Consider the following 21,687-nt stretch of genomic DNA (forward strand, 5'->3'; position numbering starts at 1 on the left):
ATCATTATTGATATATTCTATTTCTCCAACTAAATTTTAAGACATGCCTCTTTGTAAATAACCCTGTCATATCCTACATATAATTAAATATCAGTAAGTATTTTTTAAAAATAAGAACGAATGGTGCTACACATCCTATTTATGCTGGGAGACAATCTGTTTACATAATGGATAAAAGACTCTTTGAATTAGTTTTCAAGTCATGCAGATGAAACGGTCACAGTGCTTTTTATAAGGTTGGCAAGTCTGAAAGGCCTAAATTCTTCATGTTAAGAAAGACTTTGAGTTGTATCAACACGGGCAAGTTGCTCAACTTCTAGGTCTAATTTCTTTATCTGTAAAAAGAGGATGATAATAGAACTTCAGGAATGTGTTGTGGGAATAGAGAGTTACTGCATATATAACAGGTATGAATAGTTCTGTGACACTCAAGGTGCAAGAGATGTCATGGTTCTTTATTTTCCAAATAAAACCATCTCCAAATTACAACTTAGCAACATCGATGAGTCCAATACCAGTTATTAACTGGGGTTTTCCTCATTGGAGCTTACGAAATGGCTTACATCTTCCTGGTTCTTGGTCATAGGATGGCTATTTCCCTCCTTGGCTCCATTTGGCTGCTACATACAGGGTTGTATCTACATACAGGCTGTTATCTCCAGAAGGCAGAGTCCAGGCACTTGAGAAATCCACAACCCTCCCCATGTTTCAATTAAGGAATAAAATCCAGTGTAGGGCTACCTGCCCGAAGTCTCCATTTTCACCTCCCTTGGGACAGTCCAGTTTAATCCCTTTATTGGCTGAGAACTTTGCAATGAATCCTATTAAAACTCTCTCTCCGAAGATAAGGGGAATCTAGATTTCAAGGGCAAACAGCCATCTTGTCATCATTCTTTGGTGACAACAATAGAAAAAATTAAAATACTGATCAGTTTCTCAGTAAATCACACAGTTGCACAGGCAAATCACTTAGCATATATTAGCATATGTTAATTGCTCAATGTACGTTGCTTTTTATCATTATTGTTTGGAGTATTACAAATGAATAGTGACTGCTCCATTGAATCTTTTATATCTTGAGAAGCTTTAAGGTATAGGGGAAATTCCTGGCTTTTGGAGTCAAACAGCTCTGGTGTTGATTCCTAGCTCCGTCGTCTCTTATCTCTGTGAGCTTAGGTAAATTATTTTACCCAGCTTCAGTTTTTCTTTTGTAAAGTTAATTGTGTAGGCTAATTGCACATAACCCATATAGCCTTAGGCTTCACCTGCCAGGACATACAGTTGATATTCATAATAATATCCCGATTCTCAAGACTTTGAGTCCACACCTGAGTGACCAGTAGAAAATTTGGTCTTTTGGTGGCAGCCCTTCCCATTAATTTATTCTGTCTGGGAAGCCCCATGGGTGAAGGATTCTCATGTCCTTCATTCTCATGTCAGACTGCTAGGCTGCTGTTCTTATGCTTCTCTTTCCTTCTGAACAGTAGGGAAAATTCTTTAGAGTCCCATGATCAGAGATATTTCAATAGTTAGGTCCCCTGTGTCCCTGCATTTTCCTTCCATAGCACTCTCAAGTTTAGGAGGAGAGGGGAAATGTCAGAGAAGATCGAGTACAGTCTTCTGCTGCCACTGCTCGCCTTGACATTCAGGCAAACTACCAGGCCTGTTCTTCCATATGCTCTCATAGTTTCTAAGGTCCCTTTCTCTAGATCACCCTCCTTTGGGGAAGCTCAGTCCCCTAGATTGGTTTCTGGATGACTGAACACAACATGTGGACCAGGTTTGCGTTCTCTTCTACAGATATCCTGGGCCCGTGCAAAACAAGATGTGTGTCTAGACATCTGTTTCAGTCCTTAGGAGCATTCTGTGATGGTCACAAAGCCCCTGGAACATTTTGTCACACCAAGTTGTGCTATCAGGGGCAAAGAACCTTATGTCATGCTCCAACCTTGACCTACTGCAGAATATTCCTTTAAGCAACTAGTGTATGGTACACAGTAAGCTCTTAGTAAACATAATCCCCCTTTTGTCTTCTTTGCCTAAAAATGATTTGATGTATTTGCCAGATAGTTGACTATAAAACACATTTTATCTTTATGTCAAGCTAATTGTTTTTTTAAGCGTATTTATTTTGAGAGAAAGAGAGAGAGTGTGAGAGAAAGCAAGTGAGTGGGTTGGGGGACGGGGGGGAGAGAGAGATAGAGGGAGAAAGAATCCTGAGCAGGCTCCATGTTGATAGCACAGAGCCTGATGCAGGGCTTGAATTCACAAACCATGAGATCATGACCTGAGCCACAAGCTAATTGTTTTTATAGTGAAAAAAATCTGTGACCCAAAGTCCTCTGGGTCATGTTGTTAAGCAGAGCATCTCAGGACTTGGGAGCTTATTATCAATGCAGCCTACACATTGTAAGCATGACTGGCTTAATCAGAAAAACTATTAGTAGAATGTATAATGGCTACTGGGGAAGAGTCACGGCCTTGTACCCTGGTGGAAGCCATTTCAGTTTGGACTCCTACAAGCAAATGGAATAAAACTAGTTCTTCAACTGCCTGTGACAGAGACACATAGGGTAGGATGCTCAGGTGAAGAATAAAATACCAAACAAATAAATAAAAACCTCCCCCACAGTTTACAAGTAAAGCAGGAAGTCAACTGTTTGCAAACTATATTGCAGGGAAATGAAGCCTCTATAAAGCCTTTATTTAGGTGAACTTTGAACTTTTCTCATTGCAAAGAATAAGTACTATTTAAAAATCCTTAGAAGGCACTGAAGAAAAGAAGTAACACACAGAATGGTGTGGGGGAGACATCATGGGAAAACAGAAAATGATTTGCAGAGCTGGGACAGTTGAGGAAGAGGTGTTCAGATCTGACCAAACCTGAGACTATTCCTTACATCATTCTGGTTTAAGGATTCTCACAAAGTCTTTAAGGAAGAAAATCTGGAAATTAATTTAAAAAATACACTTAGATGATGTTTATGGATATATTAGGAGCCTTTCACATTATAATTTAGTTAATCTTTAAAACAACCACATGAAGTGCTATTGGTCCCATTTTTATAGATAAACAAATTGAGGCATAACTTGCCTCCAAACATAGGGCAAGAAACAGAGCCAGAATTAAAAATCAGGTAGTCTTGATTAAAGATAGTGTTATCATATGATGTAGCAATTTCACTCCTAGGGCCTAGTAATTCTGTTCAGAGAGAAATGAAAACACATGTCCGCATAAAAATGGGTGCACTAACATTTATAGCAGCATTATTCATAATAGCCAAAAGGTGAAAATAATTCAAAAGTCCACTGATGAGTGAATGAATAAACAAAATGTGGTATATCCGTACAAGGGAATGTTATTCGGCATACAAAGGAACCAAGTGCTGATCCATTCTATAACATGGATGAACTTTGAAAAAATACTGCTAAATGAAAGAAACCAGTTGCAGAGACCACTTATTATATTATTCCATCTGTATGAAATACCCAAAATAGGCAACTCTGTAGAGACAGATAGTAAATTAGTAACTGCTTAGGGTGAGAGACATGGGACCTGGGAGCGATAGTTGAGGGATAACAGAGTCTCGGGAGGGGGGGGGGGGGAACCACCCAGGTAATCTGGTTCCAGAGTCTGGCATTTCAACCCCTGGGCTATGCCATCTTTCTTGACCCAGAAGCCGGCTGACCAGAACTTTTTGCTGTGTATGCTCAGACATTTTAAAATAACTTATGGTTTGGATACACATGGGGAGAAAGTCAACTAAAAAGAGACCTTAAAGAAGATTGGCTTGAGGAAGCTCAATGATAAATGGGTGGGTAGAGTTTTAACATCTGTCTGCTATGACTACTCCTGTACCCTTCCCTTCCTATTTTCTGTTGCTGCTTACCATCACAGAAAATGTGGGGTAAAAGTGTCAAGGTAGGATGCCAGAACAGATTTGCTACATTGCTGGTCTATTTCACTAAGTTAACCTTTTGAAAATGGCCAAATAGAACTCCAAACTTGATCTCTCAAGGAAACAATTTGCAAGTTGTGAGACAATGTCAGCTAAGTAAAGGGAACACAGATACCTCAAAACTGAAAAGCCGAAAATTTTTCTCCTGCCTTTGTCAAAAGATCTCACCTTTGATTTCTGGTACTGGCCAACAAACAGGTGTGAAGAAGGGCCCCTTGCTGGCCCTTAACTAATAAATTCTAAGTGAATTGGAGGCCTATACTCAGTGCCTTAGTCTGGCACATGTAACTGTCTAAAATTACCAAAACAGGAGGCTCGTTGATGATGATAGTCTCAGGTTATAAATAATGCTCTCATCATTACCAAAGGCTGCTTTAATTAACCTGGGTTTCATGTGAACAACCACCAATCAGAAATGGTAATATGAAAAGTCACACACCTTGTATTTGTCCCTCTTTTCTCAGAAGAGGATTTCATTCCTCAAGTCTCAATTCTAAAGCTCCCAAAAAGCTTTCATTTGAAAACCTGATTATGTCTATGGTAATAATAATACTTTTCCAAAGTGCCCACACTTACACATTCAGTAATTCTCCATATTCTTTCCTTCTCACCCACCAGATGGTGCTACTTCCTTACATTTCCTAAAGATAACAACTTCCTTCTGAAGGAAGTTACTGCCGTAGGTTTTAGGTACCCTGGGTTCATATTCCAAAATTTGCAAATTTCTCTTATTCAACATCTCGTAATGTAATAAAGAATTTTGTAAATGGAAACCTGTTGGTTGTAATTGGAAAAAAAAAAAAAAACACCTAGATGTTTGACTTTTAAATCACTGTTGTGTATTTAAACCAGAAGTAAGGTCAAGTGGCTACAGGAAAGTTGTGGTGACAGAAACCATGCGATCACCAGAGACACCCCCCACACCTTCTACTTGCATGGTATCTTATTCCTAATGGGAATAACGGGGGTAAGAGTAGATGTGTTCTTATCCCACAAACATTGCTTCATTAAAAACAAAATATATTACCCGCAATGATCTTAGAACTGTAACTTAGTCTTTAACAAAGGTTTACAGAGATCTTAGAATATTCTTCCCCAGTCACAAAACGTAAAGCAGTCTCTAAAATAAGGATAATATTTATCCTGAACCTACAAACAACCTTGGGAATGAAAGATCTGAGATTAGGAGGGGGTAAGCGTCTGGATGTGTGGATCAGTTCATAGGGCTGTGAAAGAGACAGATCAAACATTCCATTTGCTCTCCTCCATTTCCTGGCCTTCTTGCAATTAGAATGAGCACAAAGAACTAGTTCTGACCAGTGAAATAGTAGTGGATGTAAGTGTATTACTTGCAGGGTGAGGGAGTCAAAAGCCCATGCAAATTTCTCAAGTTTCTCTCTTCCCTTAACAAAGTACCTGAGGAAGCTGCATGTTCCGGATGGTGTAGCTAACAAGATGGTGACAGCTCCATTGGCCTGGATCCGTGTGTGGAGCAGAAAGTCTGCCAACTCATATGGGAGATGTGATGTGAACAAAAAATGTATTTTTGTCGTATCAAGCTACTGAGATCTTGGGTTGACCGTAATCCTTGAGCATATGCCCAGAACAATGCTAGCATGTTTTTTGTTTTTTGTTTTTTTTTTTTTCTGCTCCACTGCTTTCTTCTATCATGTCTAAGCAATACATTACTTGATTCTGTTTCAGAGTATTTGCTTTTTGGGCTTTTGTTAGAATGTAGATTTTAAGTTGATCTGTGTTCATTTGCATTACCTACTGTGCTGAAATCCTTGACTGTTATTTTCCTCTCTCTATAAGGATTAGCTACAAAAATTTCAAGAGAAGGCATTTTAGCATGAGCTTTGTAGATAGAATGGTTAGAGTCCCAATAATGTAATTCGATAATTTGTGTTATAAGTTAAAAAGTAAAAAGGTCTTCATAAGTACCCATTTCTTCTTCTCTAAAATGGGAGGAACAAGATCACAGAACTTGTAAGTTTGATGCGATGATTGATTGAATCAGAAAATTATTATATTTTAAGTACTTTTTAAAAATTAATAATATAGTTTTCTTTTTGCTTTTCTGAGCCCATGACTTTCATCTTGGTTTTAAGGAGGCTTCCCTCTATGAACCTAAAATTTATTGTATGTGGAATACAAATAGAATAAATTAAAATTCTGCTTCTGATATCTAAAATGAATTGTGCAGCAAGATAACAGCCATGTTAGCTAAGTAGTTCTCTAGCGATGGAGAGATGTCACTCCTACCTAAGGCCGCCAGGCCTTCCCTGGGGTAAAACACACTCCCTTTTGAACTAAGGGGAACTGTGGCAAGAAGAAAAGAGTAAGAAAGCGGCAGTGAAGGGAGCAGATGTCTCTGTACTTTTCCCTCTCTGGGCTTTGGCTCTGGCCTAGAGCTGAGCACACAGAGAGTAGAGAGGTACTCTTTCTTCCTCTTCATCATTTGAGACTCTGGGAGGAAGCAACCATGCTGGCTGCCTTACACCAAGTTGAAGCACAGTCACCTAAAAATGAACTATGGTCAGGTAGCTTTCCTGGGCTGCCTTTGATCCTATGTAGTATACGCTGACCCCAAGTTATTGAGCATCTGACTGGAGAGCTTGCCAGGAGTCACCTTAGCAGAACAAGAGGCCTAGTGGCCAGGATTTTAGAGAATACTGGGACCAAATGAGAGGCACAGCCAGACCCAGAGCAGTGACCTGGACTAGTGGGAGATAATGAGACTTAGCCAGCCAGGGGTCACTACTGTGAGACCAGAGAAGCCAAATCACAGTTGCACCCAACTTAAACTTCAGCCTTAAATACCTCCAAAGGTAAGCAGTATCCTGGTAGATAAAGAATATTGCACTACAAACCAGAAGAAGCAAAGGACATTACCCTCAAGATCCTTGATCCTTCCTGGCTGCGTGAGGTTGTTTAAGCTCCCCTCATGTAATCCCACATGAATGGACTCCATTCTTAGTGAGAGACGAAGAAGAATGAAGGAGGCCGTATGAGAGACTGAGCACTTTTATTCTATAGAAAGGAATATTACACTTTTAAAGATGTTGGGTTGGATTAAATTTAAATGCAATTAAACAATCAACTTGTTTATTAATTCAGAAGTAGGGGGTTCAAACTGAAGACCAAAATAGTTGTACACAAAGTAAAGTAATTACATCATACACACACACACACACACGTATATACACACACATATATTCATATATAATATATACATATACATACATTAATATATATAATATATACATATATACACATAAAACACATGTTTTATGTGTATATATTATATATATTTACATTATATGTAATTAATGTATACATGTAATTATGTATACACAATGTAATTACATACATGTAATATGTATACATATTTTAATAAATATGCATATATGTGTGTGTGTATATACACATATACATAAAATGTAATTGCTTTGTTTTGCCTACAACTGCTTTGGTCTTCAGTTTGAATCTCCTACATCTGGGTAGGAAAAAAAATACACAGCATAGTATGACTTAAGCCTATGACCCTGCTACACAGTGCTCATAATAAGTGTTTAATACATGTTGAATTAATGTTAAAGCTTCCAGAATACACAGCATCGCTTCTTGGATATTTAAGAAGCATATAAAATTTATTATGTAAAACAAGGAATTCCTGATTCCCACAATTCCGATTTACTCTTTCTCTGCCTTTTCCATGTCAGTAAATGGGCTCACCATTCAGCTAATTTCCTCAGTCTTTGGGTTTTTCCTTTTCTTTTATCTCCACATCCAACCCAGCAGGAAATCTTATTGGCTTTCTCATTAAATATGTGTTGACTCTATTCCTTTCTCTCCATCTCTGTTACATAAATTTAATCAAGACCAACCAGATTTCCGTGTTTAATTTCTTAACAGTTCCCCTATCCATTCTATTTTCCCCCCAGAATATAGTCTTTTAAAATGTAATCTTTTAGAAACATAAAAGAAATCTTGTCAATCCCCTGCTTAAAATGCTTTCGTGACTTTTTATTACTTTTAAAATAAAATCTAAACCTATTGCCTTTGTCAACAAAGCTCTGCATAGTTTGGTCTCTACTTGGCTCTCTAACTTCATCTCTCACCTCTTTCCTTCCTCAGAGGTTAAAACTGTACAGGACTCCTTGATATTTCTCAGTCATGCCAGAACTTCTGCACATGTCCTGTGTGTCTAGAATCCTCTTCCTCTGGATCTTTGCAAGACTAGCTCCTTTGCGGTCTATATACATCTCATCTCAAATATCACTTTAGAATTTTCTGACTATCCCAGTTATTCTTTATCAAATGTTTATCTTCGTTATAATGTTTTTCACAATCTATAATTCTTTTGATTTTTAAATTCTGCTGACCTGTTTGTTGCCTGTGTTCCCCCAATAGACTATAAGCTCTGTGGGGGCAAGAATCTTGTCTATTCACTCTTGTATTCCCATCACCTAGAACCATTATCTGTACACAGAAGGCTCAATAAATATTTGCTGAAAGAAAAAGGAGGGATGGAAAAAAGGAAGGAAGGAAGGAAGGAAGAAAAAAAGATGTGCAAAAAAGAATGAAATGAAGTCCAAAATAAATATTTGCTGAAAGAAAAAGGGGGGATGGAAAAAAGGAAGGAAGGAAGGAAAGAAAGAAAAAAAGATGTGCAAAAAAGAATGAAATGCTCCTAAGTCCAAGGGATTAATAAAGTTCATTTTGATAATGTAATATATCTTATTTTCTGCTATATAAATCAAGAATAAGCCATTTATTATTTATAATGAAACTTGAAGTTATTTGCTTTTTATGATCATTGTATATTCTGAAGTAATTTCATAAGAAATTTTATTAATCTTGGTTATTGAGTTGCTTTACCAAATTGAAACACAATCCATCATGTAATAGTGCTGTTTGTCAAATATTTTCAGCTTCCTGCCTTCAGGTACATGGTAGTAGGAATGTACTTGTGGTCCCTTTTTTGGTTGGGTGGGTCCATGTGACTGGTTCCAGCTAATGAGTAATGAGTGGTGATGGATGTGGTGTGTATCATTCCCAGACTGAAGCATAGAATTACTGATACAAGATGTTTCAAAGATTCGCTTTCTTCTGCCATGGGTTCACTGGATAACGTTGTAGTCTTTATGCTACTTTCATTATTATTTGTTCTTTAGATGTTTTTCTCTCAATAATTTATTAAATTTTGATGAATATAGGCATTTTTGCTTTACTTTGTAAAGCCATTACTTTGATATGCCTTGGAAATACATATATTTTAAATTTTTATTATTGAAGTATAGTTGACATATATTAGTTTCAAGTATACAGTATAGTGATTTGGTAATTCTGTCCATTAAGCAATGTTCGCCACAAAAAAGTATATTGGAAATTCGATTCAATTCTTCATCACTCACTTATTCAGGAAACATCTACTATGTATCAGATACTCTCCCATGCTCTTGGGATAGGTCAATGGACAAAACTGACTATGATGTTCACCCTTTTGAAGCTTGCATTATGAAGTCAGAGAGACAATAAATATGTTATTTAAGTAAATTAGATAGTATGTTGTAGGTAATAAATGCCATGAAAAGAGAAAATGTACAGGAAAATGGGAAGTCTAAGATTTGGACTAGGTGGTCAGGGTAGACCTCAACTGGGAGAGTAAAGTACACAGGCAATGTCTTGAAGAAGGTACAGGACTGAGCTGAACAGATAGATATCTGAGGCCAGGGTACTCCAAGCTAGAGTGGAATAGTTACAGCAACGATCCCCAATATTTTGGTCTCAGGACTCTTTTATGCTCTTAAAATAATGTTAAGGACCCTTTTGTTTTATTTTTGACCATTTAGTCCCATGAAAGGGTCTTGAGGACTTACAGAGATCCCTGGGTCATCCTTTGAGAACCACTGAGCTGGAGCAAAGGCTCTGAGAGAGTCTGATCTGTTGCCTGCTCTGTTGCAGGGACCTTGAGGATGCCAGTGTGACCAGAGAAAAGCCTAAGGGACAGAGACAGGAGAGGAGGTCAGAGAGGTGACTGTGATCAAATCACATAGGGTCTTCCAGGATACTGTAAAACCTAAATCTGTACCCAGAGGGACATGGGGATCATTTAAGAACTAGGAGCAGAAGAGCGGCATGATCTGACAAGTTTTTAAAAGGACATTGGGGCTGCTGTCTTGCAACTAGATGGGAAGAAGCAAGAGGACAAGATGAGAGACTTGTAAGAAGAGGCTACTATGGTGATCAGGTGAGGGCATCTACATTTGACAGTTAGCTCTAAATGCATCAATAAATCGACCACAGGCTCCTTCAGTACTATTAGATAATGCTGTTTCCCTCTAACTGGTTCACATTCAAGGTACTATTCTCTTCCTTTCCCTCATAGCCTTACATAAAGACATTGTTATTCCTTTTCCGTATTTTTGTTTGTTTGTTTTTCAAGTTTATTTATTTATTTTGAGAGAGAGAGGGAGAGGGAAAATCCCAACCAGGCTATGCGTTGTCGCTTGGAGCCCAACATGGCTCAAACTCACAAACCATGAGATGAAGACCTAAGCCAAAACCGAGTTGGACACAACCAGTGAGCCACCCAGGTGCCCTGACATTGTTATTCTTTAATCGCACATTTCTTTTCATTTTCTTGTTAAAAAGCAAAACAAAACAAAAATATTTATTTTTACAGCTCCTTGTTAGCCAATATTTTCAACCCCTACCGTTGTGTCAGCAGGCTCATTTTTCTGGATCTTTAAAAAAATATAGTACTTTGCAAGGCAATTATGAACCCTTTTGTTAGCATTTTTGTTAATCATTTCATTTATTCATTTGGCTCCATGCTTTTTGTTCTTTTTGTCAGACATATTTTTCTACAAATGAGTGTCTTGCATTTTAAACTAGGTCTGTCTTTGACTTCAATTCTAATATGAAATTTTTTTTCCTCAATTCATTTTTTGGTATGTGAATTCATTATAAAATAAAAATAAAAGTTACCTTTCTTCTGGTATTTAAAAAATCAAATAATGGGGCACCTGGGTGGCTCAGTTGGTTAAGCGTCCGACTTCAGCTCAGGTCATGATCTCACGGTCCGTGAGTTCGAGCCCCGCGTCGGGCTCTGTGCTGACATCTCAGAGCCTGGAGCCCGTTTCAGATTCTGTGTCTCCCTCTCTCTCTCTCTGCCCCTCCCCTGTTCATGCTCTGTCTCTGTCTGTCTCAAATATAAATAAACGTTAAAAAAAATTAAAAAAAAAAGCTTTTAAAAAATCAAATAAGTCTTATCTGTTATGATTTAATTAGAATGTAGTCACTCCAGTTCTCTGCATTTAAAAAATTATTTCTAGTGTAATATTCACCCACTTTAAATCTCAATGTTACTTTTTTTTTTTTTAATGTTTATTGGGGCTCCTGGGTGGCTTAGCTGGTTAAGGGTCCGACTTCAGTTCAGGTCATGATCTCATGATTCATGAGTTTAAGCCCCACATCAGGCTCTGTGCTGACAGCTCAGAGCCTGGAGCCTGGTTCAGATTCTGTGTCTCCCTCTCTCTCTCAAAAATAAACAAACATTAAAATAAATAAATAAGTAAATGTTTATTTTATTTAAGGGGGGGAGGGCATAGAGAGAGGGGACAGAGGATCCGAAGCAGGCTCTGCACTGACAGTAGCGAGCCTGGTGCTGGACTTGAACTCATGAACCATGAGATCATGAGATCATGACCTGAGCTGAAGTCAGATGCTCAGCTGACTGAGCCACCCAATTGTCCCTCAATGTTATTTTGAAATGTAATTTATTATGCCACATTGTTCTCTATGCCTATTTCGTCCACTAGATTATAAACTCCTTGAAAAATGGGCTTCACTAATCTTCCTTTACACACCCTTATTTCCTTATCCCTTGTTGACTCATAAGAATATAATCAATTATGATATTTATTCATATTATTTCTCATTCATTTCTGGCTTCCATACTGAGGCACTTGAAAAAAAAAAATTTAAGCAATCTCTATGCCCAATGTGGGGCTAGAACTTGCAACCCTGAGATCAAGAATCAGGGTTGACTGAGTCAGCTGGGTGCCCCTGCACTTGAAAAAAATTCATAAAACCAAGGAACATTTTTTAAAACTAAATTTTTAAAACCTTCTCAAAGTTAAGTGGAACTGAGGAGGGATGGAAATAGCATTGGGAATTATTAACCCAGAAAAGGGATTTTGGTCTATTTTCTATCTGTGGACCTTAACATTCTCTCAAAAATAGATGAAGTAGTCCAGTGCTCTCATTAGCTTGAACTCATGATTGTGTGAGGCCTTTCTCTCATGGGAAGAATGAATAAAGAAGTACAAATCGGTTGAATGAAGATGGCTAACAATTCTACAATTAAAATTTAAAAATATACAAAAACTGCTTATTTCTAAGCAGTTTAAACTAACTCATATGTAAAGTTAATCATACTATCAAATCTAATTGATGTCGTCAATTTTATTGCATGTCTGATTTTATATTTTTTTGTGATTTCATATTTCTCCATTTTGTAGGCTGAGCAGAAAGTATTATAAAGCTTCTTCCTTCCTTCCTCTCTGTCTCTTTCTTTCTTTTTTTTTTTTTTTTTTTAAAGTAAATCCACAGCCATAAAATATACGCGTATAAAATCAAAATAAGTGTAGTTCCAAATCTACAGATGGTATTTGGGGATTGTCTACTGCTTTAGTCTCATTGCCCTCCGTTCCTGCCTCCACAAACCCGCAGTTACCAGTTCAGGAGGCCTGAATCCTGTCACACACACCCCCCCCCCCCCACCCCCGCCCCAGCAAGAGGCAGGGAAGAGGCTGCAGGACCCAGGGCGACGCTTTGGCTGTAGAGTAGAACACGCATGCAAATTGGGAGGTGGGGGAGGGACTTACAAAATGTATATACAGACCCCTTGGGTGAGGGGCCCCCCCTGGCCAGGAGGCACTGAGCAAGGGAGGGGTCCATCTCCCCACTGGCCAGGGAGAGGGGGGGCTCTGAGGCAATCTCTAAGGGTTGCATTTTCCCCGGGGACAGGGGCCAGCTGCCATTCCTGCCTCTGCTCTCCCAACCTAAACTGGGGTGGAGGTGGAGTGGGTGCTGAGCAAGGAGAGGACAGGGTCCCCGAAGCCAAGGTGTCAGCACTCCCATCCTCGACCTCAGGGGCTCAAGAACTCTTTGCATAAAATCTCTTCAGACCTAGGATGGTCAAAGGCACAAAGTTTAACCACTGGGAGGGAGAGTTGTTGAGAGGGATCTGAGCCCAAGGGTAGACCAAAGGTGTGATTCGTTCCCCCTTCCCTAGAAAGGTGATTGCCCCATTAGGCTTTTCCCATTTCAAGGAGGCACGCTGCCCAGGCCTCAAGCACCCACCTTCTTGGGGAAGGGGGGATCAGATTGGCACAGGAGAGGCCCAGGGAAGGGGCTACTCTGTATATTAATACTTTGGTAAGGTTCGGGGAGAAACGGGATTCTACCCCAGGCTTCCGACAAACCCTCTCATTCAGCCGATGCTGAACCGTGTCCACATCCCTCTTGCATCCTCTCCCTCTTGCTCTCCCAAAGAAGAAAAGAACCAGTATCAATGGTGAATGGCAGTTGCAGAAACACCGAGAATCGGCTCTAGGCTCAGGAGAGATTGCTGTGTCTCCTGCTGGTGGTTTCCGGAGCTCTACACTTTCAGAGAAACTTCTCTAGTAACAAACTGTAGAAATGATCCTTGAAAGTATAGTCTTGGAAATTTATGGGTCTCTTGAATTTACACTGGGTAATTGCTACATATGTAGAGTGTCCATATAATTTATTGTCTAAATTGGGCCATTTTGAGAATTAAAAGGTGTCACTACTAATGATCGCCTGAGGACAGTGGGTATAAACTGTGACTGTCCCCAACAAACAGGTCACCCTATAGACGAGGTGTTAGGGGAGCACTTTTTTCCCCCCCAGCATTTTGTATCCTTGAGGGGAAGGAGTTTCCAGAATAGTATGGGAGAAATACTTTTCTCTCTTTCTGCCTCTTCTCTTATCCCTCCCCAGGGGATGGGGAATGATTTTGCTGATTGATGAGTTTGGGAGAGGAAAACTGAGCATGTAATTTCCAAGTATGACTACTGCCAAAGCAACCAGTGTAATGCTCGAAACTTCTAAAAATAAAGATTTCTCCAGATGCTTGTTGCAGAAGTTTCTGACATTATATAAAATAATATATATATTTTGCTTGATAATTCTAATTTTAAATGTCCATATGGACTTTTGGAAAAACTAAATTTAAGCATATCCCTCTCTTCACCACAACTCTCTCTACTGTAAACCTTTTCATATGTTCAGGTAATATGTTCTTTTTAAAGGAAAGCTTTCCTATTTTTACACATCACCGAACACCTTCTCTGTTTCGGAGAATCCTCTGTTTAATTAAATTTAAATTGAACCCTTACTTTTTGCATCCACTACCTTTTTGATTTAGGCAACACATCAAGTTTCATCTACTTTATTTTGTGTATTCTTGAGCTACATTTATTATTAATCTACATTTTTAAAAAGACTTTATTTTTTTAAGCAATCTCTGTGCCCAACGTGGGGCTCAAACTTACAACTCCGAGATCAAGGGTTGCATGTTCCATGGACTGTGCTAGCTGGGCACCCCATCTTATTAATCTAAAATTTAAAATGTAACCCAGATTGTGGAGCCTAGGTTGGGAAGATTGTTTTGTTTTTTTTCTTTTTTTAAAGACTTCCCTGTAAAAGAGTAGAGCTTAAGTGTGTTACTTTTGAGTACCCTATAGATCTTTCTCTGATACTGAACCTTTAATGCTAAAGACAGAATCAAAAGACACACTAAAGGCAACACTAAATATTAACAAATACCTGTTTTCCAACTGCTTGAAAAAGTGAGATGGCTTAATAAATAATCATGAAAGATTCGGTGCTCTTCCAAATATATATCTTTTGGATTAAGAAATGTCTACAATTGTTTATTGCTATATTACGCCTCTCTCTTAAATCTGTCAAAACCGACCTTGCTCTCATTTCAGGACTAGAAGACATCAAGTACTAGGACTCTGAATCGAGTGTCAGTCTCTTCCTTTAGCTCTTCAGGAGTAAATTCATTTGAGCAGCCCGAAGTTGAGAGGCTGGTACCATTCGAGCTTTCCTTCTTGAGAAGGAATCCTCCCTCCACTCCAGCTGAAGGAGCTTGAGCAAGAGGTACCAAGAGGGCACAGAGAGACTGACCTTGAGTCTAAGGAACAATATGCCTCCACTCAACTGATTTAGTCAGAAACCCCTGCATAGTTTGAAACTAGTCAGCATCTAACTCCCCCCAGCAAGTTGCCTTTTCTTGGTTTTCATCTTCCACAGCTCATCACCTTCCTTAAATGCTTCTGGCCCCTCATCTTTAGGTCTGCGGTATCGTCCTTTTTGTTTTTTCTTTCTGTTGTTGGGTATTTTCTCTCCTTCGATTTTGAGGTGATCCTCAAAATTCTATCTTCAGGTCTCCTCTCTTTCCTGTAGAGATTTCTCTCCTCACCACCACCTCAACAAAGAAGATTCCCAATTCTACACCAATAGAAAAATTCCCAACTGCCTGCTAGATGTCACCAACCTGAGATATCTACAGCTCAAAATGCAATGTCTGTTACCATTTCTATATGCCTTTTGTCTCTCTTCCACTGTGTCTTTCTTTTTGCCATCCCCTCCATCCGGACTCCCTTTACAATTTCAGCCTGCTAAACTCTTCTGGTAAGTTAAGCCTTAAATATCACCTCCAGCTCCAAGCTTATTCAGATTTTTTAAACCACATTTGATGTCTTCATGTTTTGAACTCACATGGCATTCCGGGTATGACTCAATTCAAAACTGATTTTCTTCCACATAATTTGTAGGTTATTTATATAATCATCTTATCCTCATACTATAGGTCATAATTTGCTCCTACTATACTATACACATGTTAAGACAATATAGCTTTTCCTTCTCTATAACTAGCTGATTATCCTCACAAGCCACCACCTACCTGGCATGAATAAAGCACAGAAATAAATGGCATATATGACATGACATTGTTTCTCTAAAGAAATGCATGAGTAGGGTTATATGCATATTTTTCCTGACTTCATCCACCACTGAGGATAAATGTTTCACATGTGAAATAATACAGAAAAATGCCAATGCTCCGAGATCCCTCACGTAGATGATCAACATTTCACACTGATTGGCCTCTCCAATTTTTACCTGTGGCTTCCTAGAGGAAGGGACAAGATTCTCATATAATCAGCACTCTGTACTCCTTCTGTTCAAAGTCATCTGCTTTTACTTTATGACTTATTGTGTCAGTTTGCTCAAGGTTTTTTGCCCCTGCTCTTTTCTGTGTGGCCAGCAGTCTACTCCAGACCACTAAATACTGTTCCTTTTATCTCTCCCCAGGTAGCTGAGAAGCTTGCCTGAATTCCACAGGAGAATTGTAGGTCCTACAGCGGGAGGAAACAGTGCTTCCTCTTACCTCACAGCTCTTGTATCCAGAACATGCAGGCTCCTGAAGGCAGGAGTCAATGAGAGCCCAGGATCACACAATGACTTTGGATGCACCTATGGAAAGGGGCAAGAGTAGAGAAATCATAAGTCCATTTACTTGGGTCTCCTATAATATATTTTAGTGAAGATAAATAACTTTCCTTCATAGCAGTCTTGCACAAGTTTTGAATCTTCTCTTTAATTATGTTTTCTAGCTGTTTCTTGCTGGTGAATAGAAATACATCTGACTTATATATTAATCTTATATCCAGCTACCTGATAAGCTCTATTTTTTCAATAACTTATATACCCTTTTGAGTTTTCTGCATAAGCAATAATGTCTGAGTGTGGCGGTTTCACTTTCTCCCTTCCAATTATTAGGTCTGTAAAAGCAGGGGAGTAAATGGAATTGCACTGTTGTAAGGTTATTACATTTGTGAAGCGGGGAATGTAAAAAGTCAAGTGGAAAGTGATAATTGAAAAATGGGAAACAAACTGTTGGGTATAAAATGTAAAGTGTGAATAGCGACAATATCGATAGTAAATAGACACTGATGAGGTAAGTGATCCTAATGTTAGTCTTAGAACAAACATTAGCAATATAATAAAAAGAAATACAGTTAAGAAGCCAGTAGATGAAATGGAACGACAAAAAAATATTAAAGGGACCCAAAAGAAGGCAAGAAAGTCATAACAGATAAAAAAGATAAGATATAAAAGGAAAGCACGTAGCAATATCAGAGGCTTAAATCAACTATATTGATAATTACATTTTGTGCAAATGGGCTAAATGATGAGGTTTTGGGGTGATAGTGGGGTTTGTGGGGTCTGGAGCCGATGACCGAGAAAGAATTCTCGAAGACGTCTTTGGTGCAAAAGGGTGATTTTATTGAAGCACGGGGACAGGATCCGTGGGCAGAAAGAGCTGTCCTGGGACCATGAGGAGAGACTGGTTATATACTATGGGGTTGGGGGAGGAAAAGTTCAGAAGTTCAGAGATTTTAATATGCTAAGGAAGATTCCCAAGGTACTGGAGGCCTAGCTACTGTCAAGCTAAGGTAGTTTTTCCCTCTAGCAAAGCATTAGCATTAAGACAGCAGGGAGTTCCTGGAGAAACGTTTTACTCTGCCAGCCTCAAGTATTTGTCAATGGGCCGCAGGTTCTAAGGAGATTTAATACTAACATTTCCTCCTGCCTTTGTTTCCCACATCATTGTGGAGGGGTGGTGGAAACAGGTCCTGCAGACTGAGATCTCTATCAGTTAAAGGTTTGTTTTCCCCCTTTTCCTTTGTTCTTGGGCAGCCAGGAGTGCCCGAGGAATATCAACACATCTCCCACCTGGGGGTGGGGGCGTTTGCGGCCTGTCAGCTTGCCTCAGGCTCCCTCCTCACTAAACACACCAGTTAAAAGGCAGATGTTGTCAGACTGGGTTAAAACAAGTCTCAACTGCATGCTGCCTGCAGGAGAAACATTAAATTAAATTAATTAATTAATTTGAGAGAGAGGGAGAAACGGGCGGTGGGGGGGGGGGGGAGCGCAAGCGGGAGTGTGCACCAGAGCAGGAGAGGGCAGAGGGCGAAGAGAAAATCTTAAGCAGACTCCACGCTCAGCACGAGCCAGATGCTCGGCTCCATCACGACCATGACATCATGACCTGAGCTGAAATCCAGACTTAGATGCTGAACTGACTGAGTCACCCAGACACCCCCGGGAGAAACCTTTTAAGTAAAAAGATGCAGAAAGGCTGGAAGTAAGAGGAAGGGAGAAGATATAGTACTTGGAGAACAGTAAGCAGAAGAAAGCTGGACTAGCCATATTAATATGAAACTAGGCTTCCTGACAAAGAGTATTAAAAAAGATAAAGAGGGTTGTTATATAAAAAGAACAAAAACCGGGAAGACTCAGCCCCAATCCAAAATATGCACCCACCTATGATGTTATGATTTATAATAAGAAATATATGTTTGATCTTCATCCTGTTTTTGTTACAGAGCTCCTAAAACCCTTGCAATTTCTTGGGGTGCCTGGGTGGCTCAGCCGGTTAAGGGTCCCACAACTGACAGAGAGGAGCCGGCTGGTATCCTTTCTCTTCCTCTCAGCCCCTCCCCCACTCCTGCTGGTGTACTCTCTCTCTCTCTCAAAAAATAAATAAGTAAAACCCTTGAAGTCCCCCCCCCCACCCCCAGAGGGATAAAGGTGTCTCTTGTTATGTCAGTGAGGTGACCTCAGACGCACCTCTGGAAAGGGGCTGGTGACCTGGGAACCAGCCACTGTGCTCAGAGGGCTGGAGCTTTCCACCCAGTGTTTTTTAGAGACCAGTTCTCAAGGCTTCAGTTTGGTTTAAAAGCCTCAGCCAAGTGCTCCTTGTGTTTAAGAAATGGGAAGGGACAAAGTTGGTCCAGCTCTTCCATGGGCACTCCTTTAGTTGGTGGTCCTATGGCTGTTCTATATGTACCTCTGCCCCTGGACATTTTGGTGGGTGAATAATATTAGTGTTGTTCTAAAGTGGCTCTAAAGCTGTGGTGGCCTACAGGCCAAGCAAACCAAAATCTAACGCCTCAAGATAACAAAATTGAGACCTAAAGACAAACACATTACAGCCAGCTAGACCTTTAAGCTATAGCCAATCAATAATTGCCTTGTTCTGGGGCTCCTGGGTAGCTCAGTCCATTAAACATCCGACTTTGGCTCAGGTCATGATCTCAAGGTCTGTGAGTTCCAGCCCCACATCGGGCTCTGTGCTGACAGCTCAGAGCCTGGAGCCTGCTTCATGATTCCATGTCTCCCTCTCTCTTTGCACCCCCCCGCCCCACTCCCTCTCATGCTCTGGCTCTCTCTCTCTCTCAAAAATAAATAAACATTAAAAAAAATAATTGTCTCGCTTTGCTTTCACCTTTTCCCTATAAAAGTCTCTACCAGAGCTCCTGTCAGTAGAGTTCTCCCTAAGCATTTCTGGCTTGGTGCTGCCCCATTCAAATTGGCTTTTGCTCAAATAAACTCAAACTATTTAATATGTCTCAGTTTATCTCTTAATAGTTCATGTAATATCTTTTCCCCAAATTTAAAGCCTATATGATAAAAAGCAATTTCCCTACTTATTTCTGGAAAAATTATAAAACCTCATAAGCTTTTTAGAGAATTTGTTACTTCCTTTTCTTTGGGTACAGACATTTAAATAATTTGAAATTGACCTAGCTTGTCGTTTTATTCAAAATTGGAAATACAGGTGAATTTGAGCAAAAGACTCTAGTGAGTCTAATCTGATTTAATCATCCTCTTTCTTTTTTGGAAAACTATTACTATTTCTCTGAGAAAATAAAAACCATAAATAACCTGCAGGTAAAACAAAAGCAAAAACACAAAACCAATTTGAATGCCTTCAACAGGGCTCCAATTATCAGGCAAAAAAGACCCTGGCTTGAGAGAAAATTTCATCTTTGCTTGGAATCCCCCACAACATATTTTAAGATGCTCTATAGTATAGCTATAAAACCTTGTTGTTTTTAAGTTTTTAGTTCATTTATTTATTTACCTATTTATCTATCTATTTATTTAAAGTAATCTCTACACTCAACGTGGGGCTCAAACTCACAACCTGGAGATCAAGAGTCACATACTCTTCCAACTAAGCCAGCCAGGCGCCCCTAAACTTGTTGAAGTTGTAAACCCCGAAGAGATTTTTTACTGGATCCTAATAATGCACCGTCATAATAAAGAGTGACTGGTGATTTTATCGTATGTTAAAAAAAAAAACCACAAGATTTTCTGTCATTGAGTGCAAAGAATGAAATCCCCAATCACACATGAATTTGGACTTCAAGTACACACACACACACACACACACACACACACACACACACCCCTATATTTAGAACCATCTTAATAAGTTTACATTTCAGTGGAAGAAAATGTATAACAAAAGCGTGATAAAACCACATCTTTCTCACCTTTGACACAGTTCTTGGCAGAATTAAAAAGGGGTTCACAGAACTCTGAATGCTATTGGCAAATGATGCCCTGTCCCCCTAATACTTCTCACTGCAAAAATCTAAGATACCAATGACAAGTAGGTTACCATTAAAATGGATTATTTACTTCCCTTTAAGAGTCCATCAGAACTCACTCCACCACGCCTTCGATGCATAAAACCCCACTCCCAGGTTATTTTTATCACTTGTACTTTTCTCTCTGTACCTTCACATAGAGCCAAATTCACATCACTCCCTGAACCTGGCCAACTTGTCCGTCATGTCCTTTGTCACTTAAAATCTGTAATCAAGAAAATCCCCTAGATCATAAAATGATCCGAACGGCCTCGGATCCGAGCTATCCTCCACCTAGTCCAGACCTTAACCCACGGCTTTTATAGAGTGAGGGGCATGGTGGTGAGATCAAAAGGTAGTTATCTAAAGCAGCACCACCTGTGCATGATAGGCTTTCTACTGATTCTCTAACGAGGAGCCTTCTGTGCACCATTTAAGGGGAGATCAGAGCAAGTCTTCCCACATTCCAGTCAGGGCTTACATTAGCATCCATGGGGCCTGGAACACGTAGCCCCAAGGGAGGTCATTGCATAGGCATGAACAAGATGGCGGGCCAAAGATGGAGTCTGTGTTGTCAGCGCACTACAAATTCAATGAACAAAAGCCAAAGTGTGTGTATGCATGTGTATGTATGTATGTATGTATGTATGTATAAATAAATAAATAAATTTAGGTCAGATTTATATTCTGAATGATAAAAATGGCTAGAAAATGGAATAAAATCTCAGTAAGCATTATGAAGAAACAATTAATTATATTTAAAAATTCACACTGTTTAATAATGCATAATTTTGTTACTGTAGTAGAAGTTCATTATAAAATGCATACTAGGGACCAAGATAATGCCAAAGTCTTTACAATCTTAGGGTGCGATTTTATGAGTTAACACATGATTTTGGCTGGTAACATTTCTTGTGTTTAATATATTAAATAAAGACAGCAAGAACTACACAAGAAGTAACATATGACTCTCAAAAAGATACTGAGTTTAATTACATCAGAGAAAAATTTGTGATTCCTTTATATAAAAAAATATGTACATGATAAAATAATTTGGATATATAACTTCAACTCTGCTGCTTGCAGAATGAGATCTCATTGGCTGGAATGCATCATTTATTAGGCAGTCCTTGTATTCTGGGAAGATTCTTTGGCAGTTTTTGGTCAACTGACTA

General features: G+C 39.3%; 1 pseudogene; it reads right to left on the minus strand.

Annotated features, from left to right (window-relative positions):
• Positions 1-13,491: 13,491 nt before the first annotated feature.
• On the minus strand, positions 13,492-13,696 carry LOC122236855 (annotated as a pseudogene).
• Positions 13,697-21,687: the final 7,991 nt, after the last annotated feature.

This window comes from Panthera tigris, chromosome A2, assembly GCF_018350195.1.
Source record: "Panthera tigris isolate Pti1 chromosome A2, P.tigris_Pti1_mat1.1, whole genome shotgun sequence".
Classification (NCBI taxonomy): Eukaryota; Metazoa; Chordata; class Mammalia; order Carnivora; family Felidae; genus Panthera; species Panthera tigris.